General features: G+C 48.3%; 1 protein-coding gene across 1 annotated transcript in view; it reads right to left on the bottom strand.

The window, feature by feature from the left end:
* LOC146813296 (CD209 antigen-like protein C) overlaps nucleotides 1-27,457 on the bottom strand; it is a 242,709-nt gene that overhangs the window by 67,800 nt on the left and 147,452 nt on the right. The window lies entirely within an intron of this gene.

Below are 27,457 nucleotides of genomic sequence, written 5' to 3'. Positions count from 1 at the left end.
ACATATTTGCCTCATAATGCAAGATCTGCTGCATGATCTGACCATTTAAACTAATAAATTGTTTATAGCTCAAACGTATCAAAAGTTAATAAAAAATGTGACTTGTTTTGCTGCGGAGTGGATGGCTTATTGCAAAGGTTGACTGATCACCTTTCTCACTGTTGCATTTGTATGTTACACTGGTACTAATATGGCAAAATCTTTCTCTTAGCATGTTTACACATGTCAAAATAATAAAATATCAGAAAATATACTGCATTACGCTGTAGCCATTTTTTATTTTGATAACCAATTTTTATTGATTTTCGGTTGCAACAAAGAACATAGCACCATTTAGGAATACATCTTAAAAGGCAAGACCAAGACACAAACATTTCGCATTGGCATAAAAGATAGACGTACTGCAGCCATTTTTTAATGCATAATTTAGTAAAAACTGCGGCATAATTTTGTCCTCGTTTGCTGCATAATTAATTCCAGTGGCACCACAGCAAGCAGCACATGTTAAAAGTGCTTGTGAATGAAGCAGAGAGACTGTGAAGTTTGTGAACTTAGTTTGGTGTACGTGCAAATTGTGCATTGCCGATCCCTGGTGAGTTGCAGCTACTACTTCTGAAGCAAGGCCAATGGAGGTACCTATGGGTGAGGCAGACTGGCCTCAAGGGCAGGGCCGGTCTTAGCACTGGTGGTGCCTTGTGCATTATTGTTTGTTATTGCCCCAATGACCACCTCTGCGATGGATTCCCTCACTACCACCCTTTGACTGTGCCCCACAAGTCTCCATAGCCACACTCTCAGATGCATTTAATTTGATTTAAAGCACCACTCATACCATTGTAGGGTGTCAGAGCACTTTACATCACACACATTACTCAGAGACAATCAATATGTGTGTAAATCACTGTATAGAAAATGTTACATAAGTCTAAGGACTACAAGGTGTAGGAGTCACGACAACCATACTAGTAGGCCGTATAGTTTAATAGCGATTGGTCTGGAGAAACACATACTCAGAATTTAAAACGTAATACCATGGTTGGGGGTTCTCTTTAATAACCAGAATTAATTTCTGTCCAAAAGAATGCTTTTTGAAACATTAGGATAATCAAAGACTGGGGGGAAAAACATAACACTCTAATGTATACCTTGCAGTTTGTATGCAGCTCTTAGTTGAAAGTTAATAGCTCACTGTTCTATGTTAGGATTTGACCTTATAAACTGCAAGTAACAAAAGGATCTCTCTGACGAAAGCAGTAGCCCACTGACCTATTTACATTATGTGCACTTTGTGAACTGCATGGTACATGTTCTTTGCAGCAGGCACATTAACCCTATGAGCTACCTTTCCATGAATTAAAACTTCCACTAGACAAAATGATCTCTCTCTAGGAAGATCATTAAACACCAGAGTCATCATGACATTTTTATTGTTGCCGAAAATTGCTGGAGGCCAGGAAGGAGGCAGCAAGTGCTTTTAAAACCTTAATATACTTGCAAACATAATGCCTCCACCCAAAGTCAGCACCCGGTGCGGTCCCACCGGTTGCACTGCCCTAGAGCTGGCCCTTCTCAAGGGTCCTGTGACCTCAGTGACAGAGTCACTGTTGTTCTTGGCTGTGCTGCTTCATAGGCCTGCCCGCAAGACTGGAGGTGAACTTCAGTATGGATTGTGGTGGACAAACCTTGAAGGTTAACCCACACTTGCCACTGCTAGGGTCCACCTGCTGGTGCTAAGACACCAGGGCTTCTAAGCTCTTGTGAAGCCTTCTAAGGTCTAGCATGGGATTGTGCTCGCTCATGAGAGTGGTCTGGTGGACTGGTCATTAAGGTTGGACCTTGTTCCCCAGTTCCCAATTCAGCAGCTCTGGCCATAGTGCCACATCCTCTTCCCCACTGAGCACCATACTGCCCCACTGAGAAAAACTCACACTGCCTTCAACTACAACCCAATAGGCCCCTTTCTCTCCTCTGAACGATCCATTTCTGCAGGAGTCCCTCAGGGATCTTCCTTGAGCCCATTACTCTTTAATGTCTATATGGCTCCCCTTATTACCCTGATTAATTCTTTTGGGATTGAGGTTATGTCATACGCGGATGACACTCAAATGATTATTTCTTTGTAGAATGATTCTACGCAAGCCGAGATGAACTTTAAATTCTGTTTGACTGCGGTTCTTCAATGGATGTCGATCAACCATTTAAAGTGTAATACAGACAAAACAGAGATCCTCCCTATTGGGGCGGATACTCTCTTCCAACCGTCCAATTGGTGGCCCGACGGAGCAACCCCTCCACCAGAGGTTGTGAAAGTTGTTAGGAATCTGGGGGTCCAATTTGATAACTCCCTCTCTTTTCTCCCCCACACCAAAGCAGTTGCAGGGATGTGTTTTAGTTTAATCAAAACTCTAAAAAAATTCTTCCGGTTTCTTCCTTTGTCTGCAAGAAAGTCTGTTGCTGTGGCCCTGATACTTTCTCGTATTGACTATTGTAATGCACTCTTGGCTGGAGTCAATAAGTCAGTCCTTAAGAAGCTTCAGGTGGTACAGCAGGCCGCAGCCCGCCTGGTTCTTAAACTTCCCAGAAAGTCCTCAGCCTCCGCAGCTCTGAACAAACTGCATTGGCTCTCGGTCCCTAAAAGAATCCTCTTCAAGATTCTTCTTATTACGTTTAGGGCAAAGATGAGGGTCGGCCCCAAATTTCTGTCAGCACGCTTCACTCCATATACCACCACCAGAGTGCTCAGATCCTCCTCGGCTAATCTTCTTAAACTTCCCAACTTTAGATATAAACTAAAAGGCGCAAGAACCCTAGCTTTCTTGGGTGCCAAAGCTTGGAACAAACTCCCAGCTCAGATCAAACTGTGCAACACCGAACTTTCATTCAGGAAAGACCTTAAAACCTGGATTTATAGTACACCGGAGGATTGTTGTCTTGCACTAATTTAGTTATTCTCAGGAAACTCACTCTCTGTTATTTTCTTCACTGTATGACGCTAGCGCCAAGATACTCCTCGCGGAGTGATAGTAGCGCTCTACAAGTACAATCTCAATCAATCAATTGCTGCCGGTTATAAACACCTGGATGTGGCTCAATTTAAATTACGCACCAGACAAGAGCAATATGCGGCCTACAAAGAAAAAGTGACAGCATCCTGGAAAAAGCAAACACTCATAGGGAATGCAAAATTTAGCAAACCATGTGAAATGTAAGCAGGAACAACATGGTTACTTTAACTCTTTTACACTCACTATTCAGGAATCAGTGAGTGCTTTTTCCTGAAAAGTTAAGGACATGACTACAGGGCCCTGAATGGACCCATTTCAATATCCATTGCTTATATCCTTACAAAATGTAAGCAGTATGGTAAAAAGACCACATCCCTGGACGCAGAGCTGCAGTACACATTTTGTTTTCCAATCCACACTTTGCAGTACCTCCAGGATTGGTGCACTAGTTGCAAGCCCAGGGAAAACAAAGACAAGAAATCAAAAATAGCGCTTCACTGGCAAACTCTGTAAAAGTGGCGCTAATATGTTTGGGTGTGAATAAAATCAATCTGGCCAGTTTACTACCACCCTGTCTTACTTGATTTAGTTATCTTTCATATTTTTAACCTTTTATTCCAGATGCTACACTTTGGAATTAAAATACGACATTTCCAGCAAAAATGTTTTTCTTTTTTGGATCCATTTCACAAGGGAGCACATAAAAGAAAAGAGAGGAAACAGAGTGAGAACCTCGTCTTGAAGTCACGGTTTTCAGTAAGAGAAGAACTGCTAGACAGAAAGAGAGGGAAGAAGGAAAGAGTGGGGTGAGGGAGCTGAAGCGGCAGAGCAGAAGTGGACACTGTATTTGTCTTCTCTGGGCAAGAAGGAAAAGACAGAGTCCTGTTACTTCTCTGCCCCCCGTCCTCCAACGAACGCCAGAAGTAGAGGAACTGAGTCCTTGGAATTGAAGAAGTAGGGGCACGGCGTGCCCTGCCAATCCCGCCCACTTCGACCACTGGCTTTACATTACATTTCCGTTACAGGAAACAGATTCACAGGCACGGAGACAAGTGATTGCACAGAATCACATGATATTGCGCCTTCTGCAGAGACTCGAACCCTGCTCCCCAGCTTTAAGGTTGGCCGCTCTAGCCCTTGCACTACATTCTCAGCTCTATATTAAGAGTCAAGAAAATGAGGACATACAATGGCTGGCACTCCTTTAGAATGCACAATTAAAATGCAGTCCCATGATGCGTTCCAAAGCATCGCCGGCCATCTTGTTTTTAAATTTGCTGTCTAGAGACGGTTGTCCCTGCTCGGAGCATGCTGCCAGAGCAGAGTCAACAGCATATTAGACTACTTCCTTTGACAGGCTGGTGGGGCTGGAACAAGGACAGTTGCTTGTGGGACTACTAGTTGTAATTGTCTCCTCTCCGTTAGCGTGTTTGTTTGTAGTTCATCGCAGCAAAAAGACTTGCACCGCTGCCCTACACCAATTCATTGTAAATATGCCCCTAAATCTTTTTGCATATTTTGCAGCAATCTTTCTCATACTGTGTGTGATAAAACTGTGAAACAATGATTTGTATACTGCACACAGTATCAGAACACAAGCCCTTTGTGACTTGTGTTACCTGCACCTCTGCAGTGTTTGCATTGACCTGCTGAGGTTTCTGCACGCATCCCACCGATTAGTTTACCTTGCATTTGTGTTTTTCATTTACGGTATTTGCTTTACTATAAATGCCGTCGCCTAAAGGTGAAAGGCCAGGACAATAGTTACAGAATACCTTGTCCTTTTTAGCCAGCTCTGTGGTCTGCCCCACACTCATGACCCCGCCTCCCTCGCGCTAAAGGTCACCGCCCATAGCGTTTTTATGCACTTCCGCTGCTGTGACATAACTTTAAGGCCTCTAGCCACCACTTCCGGTGCCGCAAATAGAAGAAATAAACAGTGTTGCTTGCTTTGCAGCAGCAGAGACGTCTTTTCAAGAAAAGGAATGTAATTTCCGGTGCTTTCCGTGCTCCCAGGCCCGGGGCTTCCAAGCAAGCTGCCAAGGACACTGTTTGCCGCTGACCGCGGCCCCCACAGGGGGCCACTAGAGCGGTCGGTGCCCTAGTGTCGCCTGGGCACCGGTCACCCCTCCCCGCCCCCTCCTGGGGGGCAGGGACACCGGCCGGTGTCCCCCTCCTCTCTTTCCTGCCCGGAAGTGACGCGTCAGGCGTCACTTCCGGGGCTCCTCTGGGCGTGGGGGGGAGGCTATATTACCCTCCCCCACCATGCCGGTGACCTCTTGTCGCCTCGCACGGCTCATGCGCCGGATACGCCGTCTCGTCGTCGTTCGTCGGGACTAGTCGTCAAGCAAGAGATCTGCTATGTGAGGTGAGTCTGCCCACCTCCTCACCCCTCCGATCCCACTGACAGGCCACGCAGTGGTGATCTGTGCTTTCGGTGGCGGGGTGCAGCAAGGGATCGCTCAGGGCTATGAGTGAGGTGGACCAGCCACGGCTGGCCTGCCCTTGCCGAGCGGCTGGCTCAGTTGGGTGATGCCACGGTGCCCAGGACAGGTCCAGGGGTCGGCTCCGTCAGGCACCTCCAGTGCGAGGCAAACTCGCCCCAGCCTCACTTCCTTCCCAAGTCTGGCTTGTGCCGGACTGGGCGTGCCTTCTACCTATGCACCCCCCGTGCCGGTCGGCACGGCATGACGTCCCCGGGGAGTGGTGGGTGCACTCAGCCTCGGGTGGGTGCACTTAGTCTCGGTTTGCCCGCACGGGGGATTCCCAGCTCTGCACCATAACTGTCGTGGCTCACTCCCACCCAAGGTTCCCAGGTTGCAGGGCAGCAAAGATTGGCGGTGGAGTCCAGGTGAGGCAGTCTATCCCTGGCGATCTTGTTGGCGGGTCCGGCATTGGTGCGTTCCATAGAAAGAGGCCGTGCCATGCCCGCACATCACCAAGCGTTCCAAATTGCAAACGGTGAACGCCGGGTTGCCATTCTGCGCACATCCTGCAAGCCCCTTGCCCCCCCCCTTCCTGGACCCTGTTTTCATTAAGCTAGGCATGGCCTGCGCAGCTCAATGATTTATTGAGCTACGCGGGCAAGCAGGGTGTCGGTGGTGCTAATCTAGCCGGATCGTCCTGGCAGCGAGTCGGGCCTGGGCGTGAGGCAATGGGTTTGCCATCCCCCCACAGCTACCCACATTGCTAGTGTGCCTCTGAGGGGGAAGTTTACACGCCATTTAGTCCTACAGCGCTGCTGCTTATTGCAAGGGGTTCACGAGACCAGAGGGGTAGTGCGAGCCCCACCCCCCCTCATTTCATCTTGCCCCCGGCCAGGAACCGTACAGACCGGGGGCACGGGTCAGAGCGAGGGAGAGAGGATGGCATGAACCAGTGGGGCAATTGGTTTAGGTCGGGTCATCCTCGGCTGGCATTGGGGAGATCTAGCGCCGAAGCCACATCTTTGCCAAGCAAGCGCGGCTTTGGTGCAGGAAACCAGGGTTAGAGCCTCAAGGTCGCGTCCTGCGTTTTTTTGGGAAAATCACTTAATCTCCCCGTGCCTGAATATGTAATGGAAATACTTTCCTCATGTACAGCCGCTGACTTTAGTGCAGGAAACCTGGGTTAGAGCCTCGAGGTCGCGTCCTGTGATCCCGGGCAAACCACTTATCTCCCCGTGCCTGCATATGCAATATAAATACGGTACTCATGTGCAGCCGTCGACTCTGGTGTAGGAAACCAGTTTTCGAGCCTCGAGGTCACGTCCTGTGATCATGGGCAAATCGCTTAATCTCCCCCCGTGCCTGAATAGGTAATGTAAATACGGTGCTCAATGTGCAGCTGCTCACTTTGGTGCAGGAAACCAGGGTTCGAGCCTCGAAGTCGCATCCTGTGATTCTGGGCAAAGCACTTAATCTCCCCCCGTGCCGAATATGGAATGTAAATGCGAGTCCACGCAATATTAGCGATGCAACATTCCCGGCAGCAGTTGGGCAAGTGACCGGAGAAGAGAGGCATTTTGCCACGTGATTTTGCAACGGTGCATGATCTTGAGCGCCACCTGCTGCTTGATTCAATACTTTATAAGAGGGAGCTTATGATGCACATTTAAGGATGCCTTGCTGACTGAATGTCTAATCTAGAAGGTGTTGCTGCTAGTACATAAGACAGTCACTAGTTCTAGGCTTGCCCATGTTGCAATGGTACGCCACCGGTTGGCACTGTGGCTATGTTGTACCATCACCAAGCCTGAAAGAAGTGGAAATATGGAGGAGATAGGATGGAATTAATTTCCGTTATCGTGTGCTGCACTGTTTGACTAATATTAGGCCATCGATGAGCATGTCTATTTAACAACAGTCCCACAGTATCGATGTCAGCACAGTTTACTGCACGTGTTTGAGCAGACGCCTTCACACATGCACACAATTTGGTAAAATTCGTTATAGGACCACTCAGGGCAAATACAGTTAGGGGCACAGACCGAGGGGGAGTTCTTTCCTATTATGTGGCTGACTGTTGGAGCCATCAAAAGAATTCGAACTATACCGGCAGATCGCCTCACAGGTCCCGCTGCCCTAACCTTTTTTCTGAAATATGCATGGGTAGGCTGTTATTGTTTTCTTGACATCCAAACACCCATTGCTTAAGGCCCCACGCTCCCAATTGCATAGTCCTTGGGCAGGGTGGACCATAGTGGGGATAGTTCTAACGTAGAACGGTCATTGGGCCATGTTAGGAAACGGTTAAACATGGAATGCTGCCCACAGTCCAAAAGAGGTTTGCTATAAGTCCGCAACTCTGCCCCTCCAATGTGCGTATGTTGGCCTTTATCTGAGCACGGTGTTAAGATGGGATTGACACGTGAAGGAGCAATTTACAGCGGTTTTGTCCTTTTGGGTGCATGTGTGGCTCATGGGATGTGTCCATGAACCCGGGGTATGGCAAGTGGCGCAGTCTGTGGGGCTACTGCTAGCCAGGCCTATCAGTAACGGTCATCATTGTCTAACTAGTCAGTGCTACGAATTGTATGGCCAATAGACTACCGTACACAGGTATGTTTGTGTAATTACTGTTATCGATAGATCTTATGCATCTGCATGGTTTGGCTTGGCTCGCAAGAAAGTGCCAGTCATAGGCCTTTAACTGTCACTCACAGTGGCACAGATATGGTGAAAAGCACACATAGCAAACTGAAACCTAGCCACCCAGGGGGTGGCTAGCTCTTGGAGGGCAACGCAACCGAGCTAGAATGGTGGTTTATTATCTAATGCAAATAGAAGCATTGATTAAGCCGAAAGATGGGTGTAGCTTAGTGCCCCAAGTGTATTGAATACAGGGATGCATTGACATAGCGGCAAAAAACTAAGTGGCCACTACATAGCGCCCACTAAGGCTAAAATCACAGCACAAAGTGGTTGCTGGTGCGCCGCACGGGATTGCAAACTGGCGCTGGGGACAGTCTGCCACGAGTTGGTGCTGTCTGTTATTGTAGAGATGACCCAACATGATGACCCATGCCGCCTGCCATGAGTCCTGGCATGCAGTCGCACAATTGTCAGGTGTTCCGTAGAACTGCCTTGCGGTACGAAGCGCGTGCGTATGCCAATTCCTAGTTTTGCGCAATTGGGTTCTCTAAGTACATTTGCCGTAAATAGCTCTAGGTCGGAGAGTGCGTGTACTCTGCCTACAGTTGGCATTGCGGTACGTCTGCCGGGGTGGCAACAGGACAGGGTATTTGTCCTTTGACTTTGATGAGCGATTCATTCAATGCTTTTCTTCATAGAACTATTCTCACCGATGTTAATTCAGTGTTTTGGAGGGTATCTCTGTCTCCAACCCACCAATAGTTCATTGTTAATCCGATGACTTGCTGTCCACCGGTCCTTATTCAAGACCGCCTCATGGCGCCCGAGTTACATCATGGACCACGTAGGTTTAAATTTTTCAATACCAGTTCTGTCTGTGCAATCAACCCGATCGGGTCGCAAGTGATCACTCAGTCGGTCATTGTTTCCCAGAACCCCCGCTCCTGCATACGAGCAGGTCAGTGTGAACAAGAGGGGCCTCCAGAGAGGTACACCTCCTCTTTAGTTTTGTGGGTTCCAAAGAAGGCAGGGACTGTACATCTCCCATCAGGGGGCCTTAAACCATAGCAGGTTCTCCTTGGATGTCGCACGGCTGTGTCCGGCTGTCCGTTGTTTGCAATGGATCGAGGTGTGCATTTAAACGCAAGGGGCTCGCTCGCATTAATGGCGGCCTTCGCACACATGATGTGCGTGGGAGGGGAATCAACCACAGCCTGGCGGCAACCCACAGATGTATTTGGCTGGGTGGTCATCCAAGCAATGCAGCGTGAAGCAGGGCAGGGCCTGTGTTGGCCCCGCGCAGGCCTGATGCTGCGGGACGAGGAGGGCCGTGCCGCCCCACCCCCCCTTCTACCACGTTTATTTCCGTGGAATTGGCCGCACCGCCGGGGCAGTTGTCACTGCACTTCCCGTGCTTTGATGACACGGTGGCCTTACGATTACTCTGCGATGCTCCGTCACTGGGGAACATGTTTCCGGGGGTTTGCCGTGCAGACGGTTCATGCGTGGGCAAAAGATTTGGCTACAGCCTCGTCATCAAAAGAGGGCCCCCATTCCCACACTTGGTAGTGTAAGCAGAATCGACCAAACACCAGATTAACCGGGAATCCAAGTATCACTGCAGGCGAAGAGGGGTCTCGCGGTGAGGAGCAGTGGGCTCTGCGTGACTAACTTCTCTCTAGGATGCGGCCTGGAATTTTAGAAGGCACAACATTGCACAGTGTAGGCTGCTCGCACAGCGCTCTGTGGGGCGTCAGGCAGAGAACAGTAACATGGTACTACCTACATGCCACGTTATTTAGTATAACGTCGGTTGCATGGCGACGCAGTGCCCGCTGCACAAGCCATGGGTGAGCTTGCTCTTCATTGAAGGGAGACACTTAAGGCTTATTCAACACAGAAAGGTGACAGTCCCACCATTTCAGAACGGAAGCATTTTCGAAATGCTACGCAGCGATGCCAGAATTGTGGCTTCGGTCAGCTTCTACAACTAACAAGCCTTGTTGAGCTATTGGTACTGGGGTGTTGTAGGTGTAGTGTGGTCTTGTAATATACGTTTGGAGGCCATGTAAGAAGCCGCAAAATACCTGCCGGCAGCCCACTGAGCTTAGCACCAAACCAAGGGTTAGGCCTTTATGAGGAACATCTGCTGGCACCATATAGAAACAGGTCCAGATGTACACTGGGGGGGCATTCCCCTGCAACCAAAGGCAGGTTTCGGGTTGCTTCAGTTAAGACCTATCCACCCGCGCTTTACCCAGGGCGGCTTGTGGGTGGTGTAGTTGTCATATAACAAGTCCCTTTGTCCCAATTTAAAGGCTAAGGGTGGGCAAAGGGTAGTTATGTTGTTCCTGCATGCACCGATCTCGCAGAGGAGGTAAAACATTTTGTCTCCAACGCGGGGATTGTGCGCCGCCATTCCATTTCCAATGGGCTCCAGCTTCACGCACCATGATCACGCGTAGGTGACCGGCCCGGCTGTTGTGAAGTTGATTAGTGTGGGGGTTCATTTGCGGTTGAAATCGCTGTTCATCGAAGGGAGACAGTTAAGGAACGTTCAACACGTTAAGGGGCAGTCCCTCCATGTCAGAATTGAAGCATCCGCAGTAGGCTACGCAGGGAAGCCAGGATTTTGCTTCATCTTTCTTATACAACTGACAAGCATTGTTAAGCGATAGGTACTGGCGTGTAGTGAGGCACGGTGTGTGGGTTAGTACACGGAGGCAACGCATGAGCGGCTAACCTACAGCCTTCCATGCCACCGGCTAACAGCCCAAGGGTGTGAGTTCTGCGAGGCCTTGGGGCACAGCTGGGCCCCTGCCTGGCATTGGCAGAAGTACATACATCCTCCGGTTATTACCTGTATTGTGTTCCTCAACCCCTCACCTCAGACATTTAAAGGGAACAGGCCCCGAATCTTCAGCAACTTCGTGCCAGGGGGGCATGCGCGCTGCGTAAACACAGAGCTCCAACCATAAGGGTGCCGAGTAGCAAAACCAGTAAATAGGTTTAAGAGGTGTGTCTCTAGCGTTACAGCTGGCGAGAACACTACCGTAGAGGTGCGCCCAGTTGAGAGTGGGGAGCTTCCAAGGTTTGGAGGACCACTGCGGTTTGTGGAATCTTCCAGTGGAACCACTAGTAGGGTACTGGAGCTAGCAGGGAACTGGGAACCTGGGATACTGACACTTGTACCTCGCTGGGTGGGGCTGCGGTCAGCCAACATAGTGTGCTGCCGTCCCAATAAGGGGGGTAGCAGCGTGTCAAACACATTGGGACACTATGGCAACAGAACATTTGGCACGCCCAATGCAGAACTAAAACGAAACTTCAACGGAGCAGGTAATTTGTCACCGCTGGGGATGCCCTGGGTGAGCGGGGGGTACCCCCTATGGACACCCTCTTGTCTGGGGGCATTCTAGGACGGGTAAAGTAGGACTTAGCCAATCCGGAATGCTTGGGCCATGCCGCAGGCAATGCGCCTGCTGAAATCAGACAGATTAGATAAGCCAGTATGCTTGGGGGGTTGTTGTCACCACGGAAGGAGCTGAACAGGCATAATTCCCATAAGGAATAAGGGACACATGGTAGGGCAGGACGGTCCCTTTCCCAGGGCCACCTCTTTCAGTCATGAACACTCCTGCGCGGCAGGATGTATCAAACAAAGTGTGACACAGGTTAAATAGAATCCCTCTCGCCAGAATAGCCAGAGCAGACAGGCAGGTGGGGGAGTGGTCACCTAGCTAGCGGGCTGCTGCCCCATAGATGGGCATGCAGGTTTCAGGCGCACCCGGTGCTAGGATAATGGCAGCTAGGTGAGATCAGCACACAGACGGGGCCTTGCGAGCCAAGGGGTCGGCAGCCACCCCGCCCAGAGCTGGCTCGGGGCTGAGGCAAGTGAAGCGGGAAGAGGTGTGGCGCCGAGGCCAGGGCAACTGGCTCCAGAACCTAGGGATCACGGTTCACGTCCCTGCGCCTGCGGCAGATTCGTCCAGCACCATGTGACCCTGGGCTACAGCTTGCTTAATCTTTCCGGCGGGCCCCAGCGCCTACAGACCCTTACGGGTGATTGTTCGGCTTTACAAATGTGGATTATTCTCAGTGGAACTTTCACACATGGGGGTAATTGGCCTTGGCACAACTACCCAGGCCCGACAGGCCTCTTGTTTCAGCAGACACTATCTGACCCAGGATAGCGTCAAGGGCTTGGGATGTAGATGGGGCCACCTATAACCAGCAGGGACGGTTCTCTTTTATCTGGATTGCAGGAAGCTCCAGACTGGAAAGGTGGCAGGTAAGACTATAGCTGTTTGGGTGGGGGGCTCTGGTGGCGACGGTGGCCGCCTCCAGAGCTGTGGCGGAGTTACAGGGCGATCTGGAAGCAGGCCGGTACCAAGGGTACCTCTGTGCGGCACCATAGGGGGTGCCAGAGCCAAATCCGAGAAGCCTCATGGGAGGGTCCCGGAAGCCGTGTCGGCGCCCCAATAGTCCTTCGGGAGTTGTGGGCCTGAACAACCGGGGGTTTGCTATGCTACGCTCCGCCCCGGGAAGGGGCATGAGTAGAAGTTACCAACAGTCACGTGATCCTGGAAGAGAATCACTTGGACGGCAGCAAAGGCGGGGTTCGCCCCAGTGCTGCCCGGCTCATCAGGCGGCCCAGTTGGTTGCCTGCCCTTGGATCGCCCGTAAGATAACCCACCTATTACATAACGGTGTATGTAATAAACCTGCAGCATTTTGTACCCAATCACACAGTCTGAGTGTGTGTTATTATTGGGTAATGTATTTTGTTGGAGGGGGACTGAGGGGTGCCAATGGCGATACTATGCCACTGACCGCGGCCCCCGCAGGGGGCCACTAGAGCGGTCGGCGCCCTAGTGTCGCCTGGGCACCGGTCACCCCTCCCCGCCCCCTCCTGGGGGGCAGGAACGCCGGCCGGTGTCCCCCTCCTCTCTTTCCTGCCTGGAAGTGACGCATCGGGTGTCACTTCCGGGGCTCCTCTGGGCGTGGGGGGAGGCTATATTACCCTCCCCCACCATGCCGGCGACCTCTTGTCGCCTCGCATGCCTCATCCCTCCCTACCGCTTACCCGGCGTAGTTGGCAGGTGGGGGTGAGAATATTCTAATATTTCCTTCTTTCGTTGCAGGCGGAGTTACAGGGCGATCTGGAAGCAGGCCGGTACCAAGGGTACCTCTGCGCGGCACCATAGAGGGTGCCAGAGCCAAATCCGAGGAGCCTAATGGGAGGGTCCCGGAAGCCGTGTCGGCGCCCCGATAGTCCTTCGGGCGGTTGTGGGCCTGAACATCCGGGGGTTTGCTATGCTACGCTCCGCCTCGGGAAGGGGCGTGAGTAGAAGTTACCAACGGTCACGTGATCCTGGAAGAGAATCACTTGGACGGCAGCAAAGGCGGGGTTCGCCCCAGTGCTGCCAGGCTCATCAGGCGGGCAGGCGGCCCAGTTGGTTGCCTGCCCTTGGATCGCCCGTAAGATAACCCACCTATTACATAACGGTGTATGTAATAAACCTGCAGCATTTTGTACCCAATCAAACAGTCTGAGTGTGTGTTATTATTGGGTAATGTATTTTGTTGGAGGGGGGACTGAGGGGTGCCAATGGCGATACTATGCTTTCAGCTGAACACGCACTGGTGGTGGGTCCTGGGGCGAGATTGTACGTCCTGCGCTTGTATTTGTGGATTTGTGCCGTGTGTGGGTGTTGTTAACCTTTTCATCTGTGCGGCTGAGGCTTGTGAGTTGCAGCATGTCATTTTAGCTCTGTACAGTCATGCCTGTGAAACTCCCATTTCACAAAACCAGGCGAGTGAGTGTCCACCAGGATTCAAGAAAAGTTTTATTCCGAGGGCGTCGATCCCCTCTTAGGCGCGGCTCACTCGTCCTCCTTCAGGAGGGGCAGAACACCTGCTGTGGGGATGGACCCCTGACCATTGAGGGGTTCTACACACATCTGGAGGGTTCCTCATCCACCAAGGTACCCCTGCTGGGTATCAGCAGGGCACAGTGCCTGCGAGGTGACAAGCCGGCACTGCACAATGCAGTATCTTAGCAGCATGATTTAGCTAGGGCAAGTAATATAGGGGCATATTTACAAGGCGGCAATAGAGAATTATCGCCGCTTTTGTGGCCGTTTCCGGCCGAAAAGCGGCGATAATTTTATCACCTAATTAGCAAGGTCACGCTAACGCGTGAAACCTTGCATTAGTGTACGAATTCCTAACGCCCAGCTTTGCATCTCTAATGAGATGCAAAGTGGGCGTTCCTGACCTGACATGACAGGAGAAATGTCGCTATGCGACATTTCTCCTATCATCAAGCCCCACACTATGAAGCATAGCGGCAAGAAAAGTAGCGATAACCCCTGTTATCGCTACTTTCCTTATGCCTGCTTCAGGACTGACTTAGCCATGATATCCTATGGAAGGTGGATATCATGGCTAAGTTTGTGAGGCCCTATCAACAAGCTAACGCCACATTTCGTGAGATTATCGCTGGGTTTCCAGCGATAATGTCACGTTAGGCAGTTAGTGGTAGGATTTTTATTGCTTTTGAGATAAGCGTTGCTAATAGCACGCTATCTCAGCGATAAAAATCCACGTTAGCCGGAGATAATTATCCCAGCGCTAAGTGCGCTTCGCGATAATTATCGCCGGTTGTTGCCGATATGCCCCCAAGTGATTTGCCCAGAATCACAGGATGTTCAGCCTCATTGCCGAGACTCGAACCCGGTTCCCCAGATTCGAGGTCGACCGCCCTAACCGATTGGCCAACTCCTCTCCCCTAATTTATTATTGCTGGTAGAAACCTATTTGATTTTGTTTACACACAGTTGTTTGCAGGACCTTTTATTACCAGTTCTTAAAAATATATATTAATTGCATTTGGCTCCGCCCAGAGACGTTTCAATGCTTGGGCAAAGTGGGCTCTGGCCCAGGGCCCCAGAGCCCCTGCCTTTCAGGCGGTCGGGCCCTCATGGTGCCAACTCCATTCTGCAGAGGGTATTGCCTCGATGACCTGGAATGATTTTGAAACAGATGGATTTAAATACCGTTTTCCTTAAATTTATTTTTATGTGTGTATGATTTGTGAGAATATATTACTGACATTTTGCAGATAAATGTGTTTGTGTCATGCAACATCCATCAAAAAAGTTTCTTTCAGATCAAAACGGGACCTCACATATGAGAAATGAGAGGGTGTTAAAGAGATTATTTCCAGTAATATTAGTGAGCTGCTGCTGTGTTACAATATTGAGAACTCACTATTCCTTAATATTAGACATTTAGAATTTGCACCATGGTGCTTGTGCAGTGCCAGTGTACTAGCCAAAGAGGGCATGAAACAGCTGAAATTGGGTCATAAATTCAAAGCTGTTCTGGCAGGGGCCCCCAAAATACAATTGGCCCAGGGCCCGCAAAACCCTTGAGATGTCACCAGCTCCGCCAAAGGAGTACTTCTCTCTCACTTCCTGCTACTGGCTACATCATGTATCACTCGTCTTCCCATGTACTACTTGAATTGCAAAGCATGAGAGGCTATCTTACATCTCAGAAGCACATTGACTCATCACAAACTCTGTTATTTATCTCATAGACGCAATATATACAGAGAGCTTTTTTCAATGCATCATATTTTTTTTTTGAGTATTCAGTTAGTGCTCTATGCGTGTTCTACCTGTTTGTCCCCACCATTCTGCTGTGCTTTCTCCTCAGCGTCTTTCCTACTGACTTTCCTTATCTGTCTCGTACCCTTTGTTATTTCACTTTCTATTTTCACTTATAAAGAATTCCCAAAAATATTGCATCTAACTTTAATGAGTTAACACATGCAAATACAGAAATGCTCAGATGTTGTTCTCATGCGTGAGTACTTTAAAGCAAGATCTAATGGCTTTGCCAATGCTTGTTTCAAACCTGTGGTGGCGTTTTCCTGCACAAACTAAAATAGGGTGTGTTATCTGCTCTAGATAAAGGTCAATGCAGCAGGCAGAGATATTATTGTTCACCTTTGCAAAGATGTATTTCACAACTCGCTGCAGGTGCGTCTCTGGTAAGCCACCTGGATCAATATAATTTCCGGCCTCAGTTCCCTCCCCTTGTGCCAGGAGTTTACGGGATCCCTTTTAAAGAAAGGTGAGCGGCAGCTCAAACAATCCATGGAGATGGACCAATCTCCTATCAACACAAGTTCCACTCTTATCACATGGGTGACCCCTATAAACCGTGCCACCTCTCATCAACCTATGAACTGCGGAAACGCCTCCATCCCAAGACATCATATATATAAATATATTCAGTGAAAAAACCATAGGTTTCACACACGTTATAGTTAGCTGGACATTTTAGTCGTAAAAAACCATTGAAATTCCCCCGTTATAGTTAGTGCAGGCAACTATAACTCACGCGACCGCAATCCTCTGCTGATGCTAATACTGTATTTAGACACTTATTTGCCCATGTCTTCTTCCATTAAATTTTAGCTATACATATATTACAAATATTTTTTTTTCATAAAGACACATATGTCATCAGCAGAGGATTGCGGTCGCGTGAGTTATAGTTGCCTGCACTAACTATAACGGGGGAATTTCAATGGTTTTTTACGAGTAAAATGTCTAGCTAACTATAACGTGTGTGAAACCTATGGTTTTTTCACTGAATTTGCAAGGTTTTTTAAATGCTAATTCCTAACTATAACGTGTGTGAAACCTATGGTTTTTTCAGTGAATTTGTACGGTATTTTAAATGCTAAGTTACTTTACGCCGTTCGTGGCGTGCGCGCCCACTTAACACAGTGCGCGCACAGTGTGCTCGCGGTGCGCTTCGCGCACCGCGCGCCCACTTTACGCAGTTAGTGCCGTGCACGCACGGTGGGCACGCGGTGCGCTACGTGCACCACGTGCCCACGTTACGCTGGATGGGCCATGTACGCACGATGCGCTTCGCGCATCGTCCGCACACAGAGGACATATTATGCGCTTCGTTGAGAAACTTAATCTATTAATTGTGCCTTTACCAGATATGCCATGCACAAAAGTTTTCCTGCGGGCACCTTTTGCACACGGGGGAGGGGTGAATGTGGATATTTTTTTTTATAATTAATTTTTACCGTACGGTAAGCGTAATCGGCGTTTTTTCGCAAAAAAAAAAAAATTGATTTTTTTGCCTTGGGGGGTCTTGTGGGGCACCTTAATCAATGCTAGGTGGTTAGGAGCTGTCTAACATGCTCCTTTACATATTTTCCACCTTTGTTTTTCCTCCCCCCCTCAGAGTGCGAGAGAGAAAATGGCGGCCGCTGCTTCCTGGTTTCGACCGATTCGAATGTTTACTAAGATCCAACAGCCAATCAGAATCGCGCTGGCGCACGTCACCGTACGCGTACGGTAAGCTTACGGTAAGCGCACGGTAAGCGCACCGTAAGCTGCCACAGATATATATATTGATTTAAAGGCTATTTTCTCAGGAACTACTGAACAGATTTACACCAGACCTACAAAAGGCACTTCCTTGACCTGTAGACTACCTCTCTGCCAAATTTCAAGTAACTCTGTTCAGCCGTTCGGGCTGTAGCTGTGTCTAAAGGTCCTATGGAAAAATGCATGGGAAAAACGCGTTTTGGGACCCCCCTTTTTTCTCAGCCCCCACTTGACGAATCCCCCCGAGACTTGACTTTCAGGGTAGGAGCGGAGCGTAGCGCCCCATTAGTTTTGAAAATTTCGCGAGAATTCGTCGACCGGCGCCAAAGTTATTACAAATAGAATGTTGCGGTTTTCCTATGGAAACAGGGTCCTAACTATAACTACCTACTGGCGACCGCCAGTGGGTAATATATATATATATGTATATATATATATATATATATATATATATATATATATATATATATATATATATATATATATATATAGATAGATATATATATAGATAGATAGATAGATATATATTGATATCTATATAGATCATATATATAGATATATATATTAACATCGTCGCCAGTAGGTAGTTAAAGTTAGAATGTGCTTTCAATAGGAAGAGAGTTTTTTGTTTAACCAATAACGTTGGTGTTGTTTGACGAATCCTCGCAAAATTTCCAAAATGAATTCACCGCTCATTTCAGCTACTGTTGTCACATGGCCCATGTGGACATTGCCGTCTGCTCTAAGTTGGCATGAGCATGCTGCAGATAGTCCGCTGCTTTGCACACATTACTAGACGAGTTTATTTTGAAAATGTTTCTTCTGGCTTTTTCACATGAGAACCTGTAGCTGTGTTCACATTCTGCATGTTCCTGGGATTTAGTCTAAACATTGTACGCAAGGTCAAACAACAATGCTCCTTGTTATTTTGTTCGGGTCTGGCGCTAGCACCTAAACAAAACATGCAGATGCAGTTGTGGTTTGGGAATACATACTTTGGTCTTATTGGAATACAAGCACAGGTAGAACACACTTGGAGAAGGACCTTTCCAGGGAGAAGAGCAAGACATCACTTATGATGTAGATCTACCATTCATAGACTGAGGTACAGGGTCGGCAGATAAGGCCCAGAGATCTTCTGATATTTAATCATTCTGATTCTATACAAGGGGAAGGAGAAAAGGCTACACTGTCTTTTTATAATACCAGCTCTGTTCATGATATATGGACTAACAACTATGCTCCGTTCATGATATAACTATGCTTACCATATTGGTGTTATGCATTTTCCTGCTTGTTGTGGCACGTATACTGCATATTAGAGCATGTTAGTTAAAATAAATATTTGAAACTTGTTCGAGTCTCTGTCAGATCATATTGTGGACAAGTACAAAAGTGTGAGCGAAAGGGTGTGTTTTGTAACCGCCGTTCCTGAGTGATGTGTTGTAGGGTGTCCAATCCCTTTTTTCTCTGTGAGTGAGTAGGAAAGCAAGTGAGACACTATAGCTAGTCAGTCCAGAGATCATGGGTACTAAGGTGGTAGGATGACTCAGTCCCTATACACTAAGGTCCCATAATGCTACGCATAGATCTGTGTGCGGAGAATCCCTGCAACACTGTCTTGAACATTTTGGGGTGATCTGTCAAGTGGGGGCCGAGAAGAAGTGGGGGGCCCAAAACGCATTTTCTCCATGTTAATTTCCATAGGAAGTTTATACACGGCTACAGCCCGAACTGCTGAACACAAATGTGGCATGAAGGTAGATGTTGGTTCAGGGAAGTGCATTTTTGTGAATTGGTGTAAATCTGTTCAGTAGTTTTGGAGTTATTTAAAAGTTTTTCAGATATACAACTGGGGACGCGAAGGGTTCGTGACTCAGATGCTTTGCTACGTGAAGCCTCGTGACAGGAGGAGAGCTGTAATTGGCTGGAGGCAGGCTTTTGAAAATTTTGCGGCTGCCATTTAATTAAGCAAGCTGGCCCCGGGGGACTGTTTAAAGATCAAAAAAACATAGAAGGGGTCAGGGTAGGAGTGACTTGACCCCATGGGTGTATTGCAGGGGTGTTATGGAGATATATTTTGTGTTTTAGAATAGTGAGATTATTTTTTTTTTGTACGTCGTTGGGTTGCGACTCCAGCGCTGTTCTCAGCACAGCCCCATGTAACACCGCAGTGAAGTCACGCACCCCACCAAAATGGCTGCTATTTCATGCAATGGTGCTGGTCCCGGGGATGTATGTGAGTGGTAAAAGGTTTATAAGGGGTCAGGGTGGGGTATTCTGTTGTGAAATATGGTAATTTGCTTTTATTCCACACAGGGTTAAGTCGCGACCTCTTGGCAGCAGAGCTCAGCACAGCACCCCCATGTAATGTCACGGTGGGTTCGCAAACCTCTTTGAAATAAATAAAAAAAACATTTCAACACTTAGTCATACATTAATGCATGCTCTTACAGAGTCAGACAGACAGTCACACATCCACTCACAGACCCACTTGTAGATGCTTACACTCACTGAGAGACCCACTCAGAGACTCACACACCCACTTAGAGGAGCACTAAAACAGCCACTCACTCACTCACTCAGAGACTCATTGACAGTGTCATGCACCCACTAACAGACCCAGTCAAAAACTCACACAATCACTCACAGAACCATTCAGAAACTCAAGCACCCAGTCACTGACCCACTGAGAGACTCATGCACTCCATAAAATTGTCTCACTCAGAGACTCAATAACACACTCAGAGATCTACTCACATACCCATGCACCAACTCACAGACCCACTCAGAGACTTATACACCTACCCACAGACCCAGTAAAAGACGTATGTACCCACTCACAGACCCAGTCACTCACACATGTTAGTATCTATTCAGAGACACATTGAGAGACTCACACACCCACTCGTAGACTCAGTCAGAGACTCATACACCCACTCTCACACACACTCATATACTAATACACCCACTCACACACCCACTCAGAGATGCACAGATCCACTGAGAGACTCATGCACTCACTTACAAACCACTCAGATACTTATGCGCACACTCATACATCCAATCAGAGACTCATGTATCCACTGTCAGACCCAGTGAAAAAACATATTTAACCACTCATAGACCCACTCAGAAACTCATACATCTACTTAAAGAACCACTCACAGATGCACTCAGCCATGTACGTTGTCTAAAATGACAAAAATGTATAGAAATTCAGAATAAAAAACTATTATTCGTAACAAAACTTAAAAATTGTCTCAAATAATAAACGTTATTTACATTAGAATATCAAATAAACATACACTATTTTTAAAAAATACCGATATTAAAAGAACACTATGTTAAAAAAAAAAAAAAAAAACATTTAAAATACGCTTCAAATACATATAGTTATAGGGTTGTTATATTTAGCAAATACAATTGCATTAACCGTAGAAATTCACTAAAAAACAAAAGGTTACAGGGATGTTATACTTAGGAATTAGATTTTAAAAAATGTTAGAAATTCACTGAAAAAAACAAAGGTTACAGGGACATTATAGTTAGACTTAAATTTCACTTTTACTTAAACCAGTGAAATTCAGCAGTTATAATTACCTGAGCTTACTACAACTTATGCCCTGCAATGAACTACTTATGGCCTCACATATTACATCACCATGACATGGTCAGTGACATCACTGATGACATCTCAAATGACATCACTGATGACATCATCCACAGAACCATTTGCACCTCCACAGATTCTCTTGTATGCTCACTGACACTCCCACACACCCACTCACATACCCATTCACAGACCCATACCAGTAGTCGTATACCCACTCATTCCTATGTAGAGGCAGTCATACACCCACTCACTTACTCACATAGCCACTCATATAACCGTTCACTCACCCATACAGCCACTCACATAGCCACACACTCACCTATACATCTACTGGCACACTCACATACCCATTCACACATCCATACAAGCACTCACACATCTACTCACTCACCCATACAGCCATTCACACCCACTCTCCAATACAGCCATTCGCACACCAACTAACTTATGCAAATGCCCAGTCAAGCAGCCACTCATTCACCAAAACAGCCACTTACACACCGAGTCACTCAATCATACAGCTATTCAGACACCCACTCACTCACCTATACAGTAACTACATACCCACCCATAGAGCCACTGACACCACCACTCACTTACTCATACAGCCACTGACACACCAACTGACCAGTACCACCACTGACACAGCATGCCACTCACCCACATAGCTACTCACACACTCACTTATACACCCATACTGCCACTTACACAGCCATACACACAAGGATGCATACAGTCACACAGCCACTCACATAATATGTTAGAAGTATTATCACTCAGTAGTAGTGTACCTAGTAGACTAATTTAACTTTTGTAGTAGGTTAGTACATTACATTTCCGTTACAGACAACAGATTTACAGGCACGGGAAGGTTCCGTGTAAATGATCTGCACAGAATCACATGATGTTGCGCCTTCTGCAGAGACCCGAACCCTGTCCCCAGCTTTAAGGTCGCCCGCTCTAGCTCTTACACTAAATTCTCAGCTCTATATTATGATTCAAGAAAATGAGGACATACAATGGCTGGCACTCCTTTAGAATGCACAATTAAAATGCAGTCCCATGATGCGTTCGAAAGCATCGCCGGCCATCTTGTTTTTAAATTTGCTATCTAGAGACGGTTGTCCCTGCTCGGAGCATGCTGCGAGAGCAGAGTCAGCCGCATGTTAGGCTAGTTCCTTTGAAAGGCTGCTAGGGCTGGAACAAGGACAGTTGCTTGTGGGACTACTAGTTTTATTTGTCTCCTCCCTGTTAGTGAGTTTGTTTGTAGTTCATCGCAGCAAAAAGACTTGCACCGCTGCCCTACACCAATTCATTGTAAATATGCCCCTAAACCTTTTTGCATATTTTGCAGCAATCTTTCTCATACTGTGTGTGCTAAAACTTTGAAACAATGATTTGTATACTGCACACAGTATAAGGACACAAGCCCTAATGCACCAACCTGGAGTGAACTCTGTGACTTGTGTTACCTGCCCCTCTGCAGTGATTGCATTGACCTGCTGAGGTTTCTGCACGTATCCCACCGATTAGTTTACCTTGCATTTGTGTTTTTCATTTACGGTATTTGCTTTACTATAAATGCCGTCGCCTAAAGGTGAAAGGCCAGGACAATAGTTACAGAATACCTTGTCCTTTTTAGCCAGCTCTGTGGTCTGCCCCACACTCATGACCCCGCCTCCCTCGCGCTCAAGGTCACCGCCCGTACCGTTTTTATGCACTTCAGCTGCTGTGACATAACTTTAAGCGCTCTAGCCACCACTTCCGGTGCCGAAAATAGAATAAATGAACAGTGTTGCTTGCTTTGCAGCAGCAGAGACGTCTGTTCAAGGAAAGGATTGTAATTTCCGGTACTTTCCGTGCTCACAGGCCCAGGGGCTTCCAGGCACGCTGCCAAGGACACTGTTTGCTTTCAGCTGAACACGCGCTGGTGGTGTGTCCTGGGGCGAGATTGTACGTCCTGCGCTTGTATTTATGGATGTGTCCCGTGTGTGGGTGTTGTTAACCTTTTCACCTGTGGGGGCTGAGGCTTGTAAGTTGCAGCATGTCATTTTAGCTCTGTACAGTCATGCCCGTGAAACTCCCATTTCACGAAACCAGGCGAGTGAGTGTCCACCAGGATTCAAGAAAAGTTTTATTCCGAGGGCGTCGATCCCCTCTTAGGCGCGGCTCACTCGTCCTCCTTCAGGAGGGGCAGAACACCTGCTGTGGGGATGGACCCCTGACCATTGAGGGGTTCTACACACATCTGGAGGGTTCCTCATCCACCAATTTACCCCTGCTGGGTATCAGCAGGGCACAGTGCCTGCGAGGTGACAAGCCGGCACTGCTCAATGCAGTATCTTAGCAGCATGATTAGCTATGGCAAGTAACATAGGTTTTAGTACATGTTTTTTTTTTTAAGTTTGAGTTTATTGAGGTTTTAGTACATCTAACAACATGTTTCATTGATTTTTGCTGGTAGAATCCTATTTGATTTGGTTGACACACAGCTGTTTGCAGGACCTTTTACCAGTTCTTAAAAATATATATTAATTGGATTTGGCTAGCCTCTGCCAAATGAGTACGTCCCTCCCACTTCCGGCTACCGGCTGCATCATGTATCACTCCTCCTCCCATGGACTCCTTGATTTGCAAAGCATGAGGGGCTATCTTACATCTCAAAAACACATTGAATCATCACAGACTACGGGCCATATGTAACAAAATACAGCTTGGCGAATCTCAAATTGCGATTTTCTGCGAATCGCAATTTGAGAATCGCAAAATGGAATGTATGTGGGATTTGCAAATAATTTTCCGAATCCCACATATTCCTTATTTGCGAATCGCAATTTGAAATTCGCAAATAAGGAATACCTTCCCAATCATTCCTATGGGCTAGGAGGCCCATAGGAATGAATGGGAAGACATTCTCAATTTGCGATTCTCAATTAGAGAATCGCAAATTGAGAATGCAATTTCAAGGGTGCCAGGGTGTCAAAAGGACACCCTGTTGCACCCCTGAAATGTGCATGTGTGCACATGTGGTACACATTCATGCCCTAAGGGCATGTATGTGCGCCACATGGCAGTTTGAAAAATGCAAAAAAGTGCATTTTTCGGGGGGCGTGGCTAGCAGCCGAAGAATATGGCCGCAGCCTAGAGAGACTCTGTGATCCCAGCATTGAACCACGTTGATCCAAACATTAATCCGGCAGCTTTCTCGCCCTCGTTTATGAGCTGAGGTGGCGGAAGACTTAAGGTATCGAGCGATCCAGACCTGGATCATAGAAAACGCTTCTTGTGGTGCTGACGGTGTGAGGCAGACTGCGACCTGGTGCGGCGAGGTGAGCTGGGGCCTCAAGTTTGAAGGTTCTCCGACAACGGTGGACCGGCGCTTTGAACAAGGGGAGGTGGGGGTAAGAGGCGGCTGACGGTGACGGCGGAAGGCGCTGTTACGGCACACTCCTCTTGCCGGGACACAGCGTATAACATTGGCTTGTGTGGGCACCGTCAGCAAACGACCCGGTGAGTGCCGCGGACTGACATTTATCCGCCACTCTGTGGGCTGCAGACGATCATCACTGCGGCCGGGAGTGGGCGGAGGGAGGTGGAACTGACGGCCGCCATTCCATCGCTGCACACGTTCTCACCCGGGGCCCAGGATTGATGCCGCTCGAGCTGGGGAGGAGGCGGTCAACAGCAGAAAGTGCTGAGGAGGCATATATCACGTACCGGGACACAGTGTAGACTATCGCCAGGGGCAGATGCCATCGGAAGCAGACGCGGTGAACACTGCAAATTGAAGCATACCCGCCACTCTGCAGGCTACAGACGCTTCGAACTGCGACCGGGAGCGGGAACGAGATAGTGGGACTATTGGCTGCCATCCCCCTCACTGCACACGTCCACACCTAGGGCCCACGATTAGAGGCACACCGGCTGATTCGCCGCGCCACAAGAAATTCGACTGGCAGAGGGGCACTGGAGTCGCACGTTCACCACAGGGAAGGACGCAGTGACCGGCGCCATTTTGTTGCTCCATTAAACAGTGTCACAAAACTGCAGTGCCTATCGGGGTGATATGCGCGGGCGGACTGCGTAAGGATTATACTGACTAAGGAAAATACCTGAGGGCGCCGAGGGGGGGTTTGGGGTGTGAAAGCCGACAGGCCGCGTGGGCTGCGGTAGCTCTCAGGCAGGCGGCGGTGATTAGCATTCCTGCCCCCCAGACTTGGCATACACACATCCAAGCCACCACGATGAGCGGCAGGAATACAAAAGGCCTTAACCTATCGAAGCTGGACAAGTATGCATATGCCAAAGCGCAGACGGATGAATCGGACAAAGATACTCCGTCAGCAAACAGCGTGTGTACAGGCGAAATACAAGAAGTGACCTTACAGGATATTATGACGACTCTGAATAAGGTGGACTCACGCATTGGGACTCTTGCAGTGGAACTTGCCCTAATCCGTGCAGACTTTAATAAAATGTGAACAAAAATATCAGAGGTTGAAACTACTACGGCGACATTGACGTCTGACACATCGACCCTCAAGAAACAAGTGCAACAACTCATGGCGGATAATAAACTAATGGCTGCGAAGCTGGAGGATCAGGAAGGACGGTTGCGTCGGAACAACATCCGCCTTATTGGTGTACCGGAGCCGACAGGTGGTCCAGCTCTTGATTTATTCATGGAAGATCTAATCATGAACCACCTTCAGCCGCGAGGCTTGTCCAACTACTTTTCTGTCGAGCGGGCACATCGAGTCCATGGGGGCAGGCCGAAGCCAGGGGGCCCTCCTTGACCAATTCTGGCCCGTATTTTTAATTTTAGGTACAGAGATGCGATAGTGCAAGCTGCACGCACTGCTCCTCCATTAAGAATACACTTTCCAGTCAGGGGTACCCAATAGCCTCTCCCGAATTGACTATTTCCTAACATCAACAGACAGCCTTGCAAATGTGGTGAACGTTGAGATCCGCCCCAGGGGTATCTCTGATCACTCCCCAATTGTACTGACGTACAAGAACCACCATAAGGCGAGACAACGCATTTACCCCATATATGCCAGATATTTACATATCCCCACGATATTGAAAGACGTCACTAGGGTGACACGACAATACTTCCAAGAAAACGCCTCGTCAGTTCAATCCACTGGCATTCCATGGGAGGCCTATAAAACGGTTATACGTGGGCAAGCTATTGCATCTATCACAGGACATAAACGTGAAAAACAAGCAGAGTTAGACACCATAGAATCCGAACTCACCAGGGCCAATGACCAACACACAGAAAATCCTTCACTACACACATTACAGGCCGTGCGTTTTAAGCAGCGCAAGTTTCTGGATTACCAACGAGAGGTGTCCAAAGCGCGGCTTCAGGCTACCCGACACAAGGTATCCAAAATAGGTGATAAGGCAGGTAAACTTCTAGCCTGGCTTGATAAAAAGGAGCGGGCGCAAAGAACGATAGCACAATTACGATCTCCGAATGGTGAATGCTCCTCAAGAAATAGTGAATACACTGGCCGGGTATTTTGAACAAGTGTATGCGTCACGATCAGATATACCAATGGAGGAGGCTCTGGATTATATCAAAGATATCAATATGCCTAATCTATCGCCAGAGGCAGCCCTCCTGCTGGAGGCTGACCTCACTGACGACGAACTACAGATGGCCATCGGCTCCCTGCAATCAGGAAAGGCGGTGGGGCCTAACGGAATACCCGTCGAATTTTACCAAAAAATTGCTGACTTAACTGCCCCATATCTTTTAAGTATGTTTCTTGAGAGTCTGGAGACAGGGGAACTACCGCAAGATCAACGCATGGCCACTATAGTAGCAATCCCTAAACCTGGTAGGCTCCCCGAGGACTGCACCTCTTATCGTCCAATATCGTTGATTAATGCCGAAGCCAAAATCCTTGCTAAACTTCTGGCGACGCGCTTAACCCCACACCTAATTCACCCAGATCAATCGGGGTTTATGCCGAGCAGAAGCACAGCTCTTAACCTAAGACGGTTGCATGCAGGTTTGGCACGTATACCATACATCCAGGAGCCTGCGGTTTTCCTCTCCCTGGATGCACGAATGGCGTTCGACATGGTGGAATGGCCCTATCTTTTTGCAGCCCTCCGACACTTGGGCTTCGGCCCAAAGTTTTGTGCATGGGTACGCCTGCTGTATTCAAGCCCGCTGGCGCATGTAGTGGCTAATGGTCATATATCAAAGGACTTTCCACTATCACGAGGAACGCGCCAGGGATGTCCATTGTCCCCATTGTTATTCGCACTGGTGCTAGAGCCGCTGGCATCGTGGATCAGATGGGGACCAATGAT

Source organism: Triturus cristatus, chromosome 7 (assembly GCF_964204655.1).
Source record: "Triturus cristatus chromosome 7, aTriCri1.1, whole genome shotgun sequence".
In the NCBI taxonomy this organism is placed as follows: Eukaryota; Metazoa; Chordata; class Amphibia; order Caudata; family Salamandridae; genus Triturus; species Triturus cristatus.
This window is presented reverse-complemented; position numbering and strand designations above follow the sequence as displayed.